Genomic DNA, 9,605 nt, shown 5'->3' on the forward strand with positions numbered 1-9,605 from the left:
GGTACATGCTTGTAAAATATGATTCAGAGAAACCGCTCCGTCTGCAAATATGTCGAGATCTTTACCCACCACGTTGGTAGCAAGGGCGCACCTAGAAGAGGGACAGTGTCTTTTTGAGGGACGAACGCTAAAAGTAGAGAAGTCTCGAACATGGCAAGTAGGAACACGAAGACTAGCATTATCCAGAAGGGAGGAGCAGGATTTAAGGCCACGATAAACCTGAATGAAGAAGAGTGCATCAAGAAGATGTCTACGCATACTTAGAGGGTGCAATCTTAGTCTCTCTAAGGCAGATGTATAACTATAGGAGCTATGTGGGAAGTAGCGGTAGAAACAGACAGATGCAAACTTTTTCTGGATGCGCTCAAGTTTTGCGGAGTCAGTAGACGTGATAGAATTCCAAGCTACCGAGGCATATTCCAACTTGGACCTGACTAGTGTAAGATACAGCACATATAAACAGTCAAGAGAAGAAAATCTAAAAGTTATTGAGCGTATAATAATAATAATAATAATAATAAATATGGCAATATCCTATATTGAAACAAGTAACAGGCTTGTCCATTGAAGTTTACATGCCATTGACTGAAATTCAACTTCACTAGAATTTATAAAGGTAATTATTTTTATTTTCCACATTCCTTTCCAGAGAACATTTCCGTGACTATTTTAGTTTTCAGGGAAAAAAGTCTCTCCTTGGTCACATTAATGGAGAGAGAGTAGCTATCATCAGATATTGAATTTTACAGGCTCTGAACTAGTTTTAGACATTTTCTGCTTTTTGTTGCGATTTAAAACATGTGCCTCTAAGGATTATTTTACTATTTCCGCTTCACTGTTTGTTTATCTTTTTTTGCGAACATTTTATAAAACACGAAACTAGCCCGTACTACAACGTCTGTGTGATATTTGATTAAACTCCTCAGCTGAGCAATACGGTTTTGAAGTTGAGTTATTTGGTCCCTCCTTAACTGGCCTTGTACATATGTCGCTCAGTTGTGACGAAGGCTGTTTTCCGCAACGCCACTTAATATTGTATTCCAGCTGTTGAAGTGTTTCTAGAATAGATTTGCCTTTCAGTTTTTCAAAATGTCCTTCGTTACATTCAGAACCTGTTTCGCCTTTCTAAATACGATCGCTTCACATGATTAATCGTGATAAGGGGTAGAAAACGTCATATAGAGAATATATCGTGAGTAAGTCGGGTATTCTGGTAACATGGGGTAGTTTTTTGGCCAAAAACTATTTGATGGGAAGCATCTATTACTGAAACCCATCTCCATGCGTTCTTTCTAGTTGTGCTTGTTTCGCATAGTGGGAAGTGGAGTCCAGTTGGGTCCACTCGACACGGCGGCCACTGATTGGCCTATTGTACATGCCCCGAGTGATTATAATGATGGAGAATTTGGTGGAATGAAGATTGGCAGGGAAACCGAAGTACTCGGAGAAAACCCGTCCCAGCGCCAATTTGTCCACCACAGATCCCACTTGACCAGACCCGTGATCGAACTCGGGCCGCCGCGGTGGGAAGCCAGCGCCTAACCGCTTGAGCTATGGCGCGGCCAATTGTGCTTGTTACACTCTTCATTTTACTGGGTGATTATATACTGGAGTTGACATCTATTAGATATATATAGTGTTTAGAGTAATAAGCGTCCTTCTAAAAAAAAAATTTCTTTCGAAATTATCGAAACACCAGTCAAAAATATAAAACCTGCTTTTACACCATCGTCAGCCAATTCGATATTATAACCTTTCTCTAAATCAGCGTAATGACAAGGAGAATAATGTTATCACACTTCAATGTAGCAAGGAGGAACTAACTACTCTTTATTTATCACGGAATCTGACTTGATTTACGTGTATGGAGATCTGGAAGGATTCCTTTCGCTGTAAGACAAGCACATAGAAGTTGTGTGTATACTTAGCTAATTTTGTCCGTTTGTTGCGGAAAATCTCGGTCGAGAACCTGGAACAACTTTCTTCGTATTCAGTAGAGTCCAGTTGCAAACCTGGGCACGAAATTCGTGTAGCCCGACCAAGGGTTTCATATTTCTGTTTATTCATTCCAGACGAATCCCGGAATAATTCTTATAATTAGGATAAACTCCCTTTCTTCAGCATCATTTCAGTTCATCACTCATTAGGACTTTCTAAAAATCTGAGCCATTCGAAGATTTCTTAAATAAACCGTAAGGTAAAGCTACCCCTGTAACAAGCCTTGGAGGCCCATAGGGTTGTGAGACGACGAGGCTTCCACATTTTCTCCAGACATTCGGCTCACAGATGGCGGTGAGATTGTCAGCCTTACTCACCGACCGCCCTTGACTTTCAGGTACGGTAGATCCCTGGCGCTCATTTCTGTTAGATGCTGAGTCGAACCCAGGGTCTTAGTGCAGCTGGAAGGATTAGGTGAATTGAAAAATTCAATGAACTCATCGGGAATCGAAGCCGCGGCTTTCCGTTTTGTAGCAGAGTGACTCAACCAACTACGTTATCGAGTGCCACTTAAATACATAAATTATTTTCTATTCTTGTGATGAAGTTGGTTAAACTTTCTTTATTTGCTTATATTTGTTTAAGTATTTGCTTTATATTAAATTTTCTTAAATATAAATCATTTCCGCCCAAGGCATGGATATATGTCTGCATTTATTCTGTGTTCGTGTTGTCTTGTGTGTGTGGCGGGCTTGCGACGGGCTGATCGCCAATTAGAGGAGTCCTGACGACTCTCTATAAGATTCAGACTTCATAATTAATTAATTCTGAATTGGCACAGGCTAGAGGGCCTAATTCGTGAAGGAAGAAGAAAAAGAAATGTAAACCATATAAAGAAATCTCCAAATAAATTCTGGGTAATTAATGAAGTCTGTAATTTTTCGGCATAAAATATTCTATACTAGCCATTTCTGAGGCAATGACAAAAAATGAAACTTGATTTTTATAAAGTTTCTCTTAATTGGATAATTATATGCAGCATCTAAGGTAGGCGCGCATTTCCAATTTTCATTGGCATTCTTTCGCTAGTTTCGGGTGTATTGGATTTCTCTTTTACTCGTATTTTATGCATTTAATAAAGCGGAACATCTAATACGCCTCTGATGGAGTCGAAGGTTTCACAACTGCATATGACAGGCGATCGCCGTCGAGTAATAGAGAATGTTTCCAAGCTTTCAAAGAGCATGTACTTCGCCTGCCTATTGCAGCAACTTCAAAGACACATGTGTAATGCGTATAGCTTAAACAAAATATTGCAGGCGATTCTTAAGAAACTAATGTTTGTCAAGGAAGCAATGAATGAAAAGTTATAATTTTTAGTACTCTACTTGGAAGAAACAGGCATTATGCAAGTATCCTTCAATGACAACTGATATTCATAAGCGACGGGTCTGAAGGCCGCGCCATAGCTCAAGCGGTTAGTCGCTGGCTTCCCACCACGGCGGCCCGAGTTCGATCCCGTGTCTGGTCAGGTGGCATTTGTGGTGTGCAAAGTGGCGCTGGGGCGGGTTTTCTCCGAGTACTTCCGTTTCCCCTGCCAATCTTCATTTCACCAAATTCTCCATCATCATAATCACCCGGGGCAGGCTACAATAGGTCAATCAGTGGCCGCCGTGCCGACTGGACCCAGTTGGACTCCACCCCCCACTAAGCGAATTTTTACGTGTCGAATGCATTTCCTATTCAGAACTGTCTGAACAAAGAGAAGCATTTTCGGCATTGCTTTTCATAAAATTGAATACTGTTCTGATTTCTATCCGTCCTTGTGAAACTCAATCTTAATCCGCTAGGTTTCGCTGTTTCTTCTTTCTGCTCTATTTGACAACATGTTTCGGCCTAACTGGTCATCATATGTTGTACAACGCATGATTAAGGAGTTTTCTGTGCTTTCCTTTGATGTATTAGAAGCTAACAGATGTTTCATTCAGGCTATGATCGGCCATGCCCTTATGTCTGACAACACCAGATACAAGGAACATACAAGCAATTAGAAATAATAGCAGCAATTCAGGATATTCAAACCACATACTAAACTCACTCATGGAGCTGATACCTCCTTGAGAATTTGCCAATTGTGCAGCTACTAAAGAATTTCCCAGCATTTTATTGAACCCGAAGGTTCATTATCGTGCTCAAAACAACCCTCCACTGATTCCTAATCTCAGCCAGATCAATTAAATCTATACAATCCTATACTTTATCTCTAATATCCGTTTTAATATTATCCACGCGCCTACGTCTTGGTCTTCCCAGTGATCTCTATCCTTCTGGTTTTCCCACCAATATATTGTGACATGTCTAACCGTTGCTGGGCAATGGGAGGTGGAACGAGCTACCATGAAGACAGATCCTTGATAAACGGTCGGTTGCCAAGTTACGCAAAAGTGGAAACGAGGTTACCCAACAGTAAGGAAAGCGGTGTTTGTCCGTGCCGAGCCGAGCCGAAACGCGCTGGCTGTTACGCAGCGTTGCCCAGCAACGACTTTGTAAACACGGCGTCAAGCAACAGGGGAGCCCGTGCAGCGACTGTTGCAATCGGTAAACGCGACTTCACGCAACAGTGAAAGCTATCAGAAAACTGTTTTCTGTGTTGTCAGTGCGGAAGCTACATAACAGGGGTATACGTCAGTGAGAGAGAGAGTAACAATTAAGTTGCTATCTAGCATTCGCCGGAGTGAGTTGAAGTCCAGCAGCTACGAGTTGCATCGAGTGAAGGGAAGTGACTACAGCAGGAGAAGTAATTGTGATACTGCAGATGGCAGTAATTGTGTAATTGTGAATTGTGTAATTGTGAGAGCGAGTGTTCAATAAATTCGCTATATCCAAGACGGCGTGAAGTTATTTGTCGCGTGACGTACCCAACACGTGATAATATTTTATGCATTCCTCTTCGCCTCGCATTCGTGCTACATGCCCTGCCCTTCTCATCCTCCTTGATTCGATCATTCTAATTATACTTGGAGAAGAGTACAAGTTATGAAACTCCTCGTTGTGCAGTTTTCTCCAACATCCTGTCACGTCATCTCTCTTCTGTCCCAATATTCTCCTCAACACCCTATTTTCAAACCCCCTCACTCTATGTTCCTCCCTTAATATCAGAAACCAAATTTCACGCCCATATAGAACCACAGGCAAAATGATAGTTTTGTATATTCTAATTTTTATGTTTTTGGACAGCAGACGAGAAGACACAAGATTCTGGACTGAATGGTAGCAAGCATTACCCGAGTTCAGTTTCCTCTTAATTTATTCCTGAATCAGGTTTTGATTTGTTATAGTCGTTCCCAAAATAAAACATATCCCTATTATCAGATCTTGAAAATTTTTACAACATTGAACAATTTACCTGTGTAGCCAACTCATTTTACGACACTTTTCTGCTGTATTTAGAGAAATGGATTAAAAATGTACCCCTACTGGATATGTTTCGTTGGGCATTACTTAAGAAACCGATACTTGAGATGGAATTCTACGTAGTACAAAGCTTGTTGCTGATGTTGACAAAAATATAAGACGACTGAAGTGAAGATGAAATTTTATTAATTTATCCATATTGCAAATATAAGTAAAACAAGAAAGGATGAATGGAATGCAAAGTCACTTACAACTTTTGGAAGATGGTATGAAATATTTGAGATTGTGTGAAGTGAAAGTGTTTCATTAAAAGAAACATACAACTCATTTTGGAATTCTCTTTTACCAATTCTGGTACTAGTACAGCTATAGAGAAATTGTTATCTATCGTCAGTGCTCTGTAAACTGGAAGAAAATGACAATTTCCTTGTTGAAACCATCAAAATAGTGATAGTAACATAAACAGATTGTTAGGAACTTTCTTGCATCGACTTCTATATTTTGCTTTAAGATACTCCCAAATTACTTTTAGAAACTCGTTCATCTACGCAATACAAAACATCTGTCAATTTGGCCAAGAGGAAAGAACAACTCCTTCAACATCAACTGAAAATTAAGTTCAAACACAATTGTCTAAGTATAAACAAAAAAGTAATTACATTGTAAAATTAGTTAAAATAATATCGGTGAAATCGTCTGTTGTAAATTAGGCGTCATTAATAAGGTGTCCCGTTTTCCAAACAAACAAAGAATCAAACTTCGTGGCCTGTAGTCCACAAGAAAATATACCGACAGACCTCCGCTTGTCGACGAAGTTAGTTCCAGCTATAGCGGGTAGAGAGTGTCACGTGGTCAGCGCAACGTATCCCCACGGCCGTTAATCTCGGTTTTCTAGACCGGAGCCGTTATTTCCTTGAAATAATTCCTCAATTATCCTCTCGAGGCTGAGTGGATCCCGTTGCAGACCCACTTGTTCTTAGGAAATCTTGTAGCGCCGGGAATCTTACCAGGGACCTCAGGATCTGTAGCCAGGAACTTTAACCACCAGACCACAGAGTCCTGTTTTTCAGGTTTTAAAACCTGGTCACCCTACTATAGCATCTGTATGGAGAATTATTGCACATTAAGTAAGGATTCGTGTTGAGTGTGTCTATTGTCACCGTGGTTTGGTTCCTTCTCAAATTTTCTGTATTTTCAGTATATTTTCCTACCGATTGCATGCTAAGACGTACTGTCCCCCCCCCTCTTGCGCTACCATATTTCATATCTCTAGAACAGTTGTCCAGAATTTTGACTCCGCAGGCAAAGACCCCTGAGAAGGTCGAATGTTTCCACAATTAAGACAAGAACCTCGATAAAAACAAATTTACAGCTCCTTTATTTGAAGCTTCAGGGCGGTGTTGTCCTTCGGCTGTTCCATGTAGCTAATCCACCGATGTTTTCTCTTTCCGTTGTGCATATGCCATTTGAATGTAATGATTCATTTGCATGTAGACCAAATCAGTGTCAGGAGCATATTTCAGAACAGTTTTCCTCACTGCAGGTAACAGCTATTTTGGAGAAGACTTATTTAGGATAATGACTTTTCTACTGTCTTCATACGGTAATCACACTTTAGCGTGTACACGTTACGGTCTTGTCCATTTATCTGCAAACCGCTACAATGGAAATGATATCTGAACCCACAACAGCGAATGTAGTTGTGTCTCCCTTAAGAAAGTTTCACACAAATTTGTACTTGCCCTAGTCTAGTTAGCTGAAAGCCTGTCACACGCTAAACAGATGCAGAAGGATGCACGACGACGCACTTCGACGGCTTATGCAAAATAATGAAAATGACGGTAATAATAATAAGAAAAATAAAAATAATTAATTGATTTAAGTGCTGAACTCAACATCCCCGGGTCAATTACAGAGGCAGCGCGAATACAAGACAACAAGACCACAATGCCAAAGAAATAAAGGTAAAAAAATTAGGAATTCATTAATGCTATTTAGATAATTAAATAATAATAACAATAAGGAGAACAAAACCGTGATATCAGCTTTATGTGCAAACGGCACTCAGTGAATATGCGTGTCCCAGCAGAAGCATGATGAATGTCTACACATTTTAACGTCGGCAGTGATGGAGACGAATAAGAGAATGACAGGAGTTTCTAAAGAATACAATCCCATCAGACCCAGCACCTAGATTAGTTAAGATCAACACATTGCTTCTTTTTCGCAACATAAAACGCACAAGTATCTGAATTCTATATTGCAACAGTGTCCAGTTTCTCTTAATGTATATTATCCATTTCTGCTACAAGACTGCAGAAAATGTTACGACAGACAAGATATGGAAAGGCAGCGTTAACGATAATTTAGGGAGGGTGCGGAATATAGATTGAGGGTGTTTGAGAACAGGGTATTGAGAAAAATATTTGGACTAAAAGGGGTATACTCGTAAAGTGACCAGAGGTTGGAAAAAACTGCATAATGAGGAGCTTCGTAACTTGAACTCTTCGCCCAGAATTTTCTCGAAGCAGAAATGGCTAACACTTTAGCAACCCGATGCGGTGATACCAGGTAACATCATAAGTTAGGAATAGTTACCAGTAGGAAATGGTGCCTGCCGTCCTCTCTGCTTCAACAGCTCCTGGTGAATTTAGAACTATATCTTCTGCTGCGATCCTTTATTTTCTGTCTTGTGTATGGAGCGACATAAGTTTACGGTTGTTTAATCTTCTCTTTATATAGTTAATAAAACTGCCCGCGGCGATCCATGGCATGTAGTAGCGCGAAAGAGGAGAAGGAGTGTAGTGGGGTGTCTTCTCAGCCTCTATATAAAAGGTAAAATTGTCCATGCGTCTAACTGGTTACGCTCTACGCCATGAAGGCTTATGGAGGAGTGGATGGATACCGACTACGCTATCCCCGCTCCCTCAGCTTCTATGTAGAAAATGATATTTGAAAACACAATAAAATACTTATGCCCAAGTGGACTCGTCCATGATTGTGACTCCGCCCGATAGAGTACACTAGTGTTTCTGAGTCCATCTCTTACCTCTTCCGGTGTACAAGACTCTGGTGCTTCTGGTCTCTTTACTACGTCCTGCGTTTGGTAGACTCCGAACTGCGAAAGAAATGAGGGGGTGAGGGGAACCGCTCAGCTTGCAAACAGTAGAAGAACGGAGAAAAATTTGGGTCATCAAAATTTCAGGAGAGGGCCAGGAGAATGGCGCTTGAACACTGGGAACCCAAGGTAGAAAACTATGAGGTCACACCTCAAGTAGTATGGCCTATTGCAAATTCCTTACAAACATGGGTGGACTGAGGTCTTTAAGCTCCATATTTTACCCTATCGATAAAGCCAACAAAATTACAAGTTCTTTTTATTATTGCTAGTGGAAGGTCGCGGGTTTAAATACCGATGAGGTCATTGGATTTTTTTTCAATTCACCTAATCCTTCCGGCCGCACTATGGCCCTGGGGTTAACTCAGCCTCTAACAGAAATGAGTACCAGAAATTAAATAAATAATTTTCCTGGGGATTAAAGCGAGGCCGGCGCGTAAGGCTGACAACCTTACCTCCAACTTTGAGTCCATTGTCTAGATAATGTGGGAACCTCAACGTTTCACAACCCTATGGGCCTTCATGGCCTGTTACAGGGATAGCTTTACTTACTTTTAGTGGGGTGGGACTAAGTCCCTTGTACTGCGGCCACTTCTGGCCTATTGTACCAGCCCCAGATGATAGGTGAGGGTGATTGTGGAGCAATTGGTGGAATGAAGATTGGCAGGGGAAACCGAAATACTCGGAGAAAACCTGCCCCAGCGTCACTTTGTCCACCACAAATCCCACTTGACCAGACCCGAGATCGAACCCTGGCCGCAGCGGTGGGAATCCAGCGACTAACCGCTTGAACTATGACGCGGCCCCTAACTGAGCTCGAGTTAGTGAAAGTCAAAGTCACATTGCGACTGACGGTCAGTCAGTCAGTAAGCCTTTAGATATTAATTGTTATCATTTGACAGTTACGGTCTTGTTTCTGTGTTGCGCCCTCTCTGACGAGAGGACGGGTCTGTCTTTTGTATATGTTGCTGACCGTTTCCAGCGCAGTCTTTTTCGGGTCCGAGTCCCTTGGAACTTGTGACCATATTTTACTGTCTCAGATTTGGGACGTCCCTTTTCGTCGCCTCCTACGACTCTCAGGGTCACGGTGGAGGTATTCGACCCCGCCTCCATCTGAACTCGAGTTGTCTTACAT

General features: G+C 41.3%; 1 protein-coding gene across 2 annotated transcripts in view; it reads right to left on the reverse strand.

Annotated features, from left to right (window-relative positions):
• LOC111873080 (putative fatty acyl-CoA reductase CG5065) overlaps positions 1-8,038 on the reverse strand; it is a 71,594-nt gene extending 63,556 nt beyond the window's left edge. The window contains exon 1 of one of the 2 annotated variants that reach the window (XM_033754951.1): positions 7,951-8,038. The gene's annotated coding sequence lies outside the window, so the exon portion shown is untranslated. The remainder of the gene's footprint in view (positions 1-7,950) is intronic. The other variant, XM_033754952.1, reaches the window with a different exon arrangement.
• Between the last annotated feature and the right edge of the window lie 1,567 nt (positions 8,039-9,605).

The sequence above is a fragment of the Cryptotermes secundus genome, unplaced genomic scaffold, assembly GCF_002891405.2.
Source record: "Cryptotermes secundus unplaced genomic scaffold, Csec_1.0 scaffold120, whole genome shotgun sequence".
NCBI lineage: Eukaryota > Metazoa > Arthropoda > Insecta > Blattodea > Kalotermitidae > Cryptotermes > Cryptotermes secundus.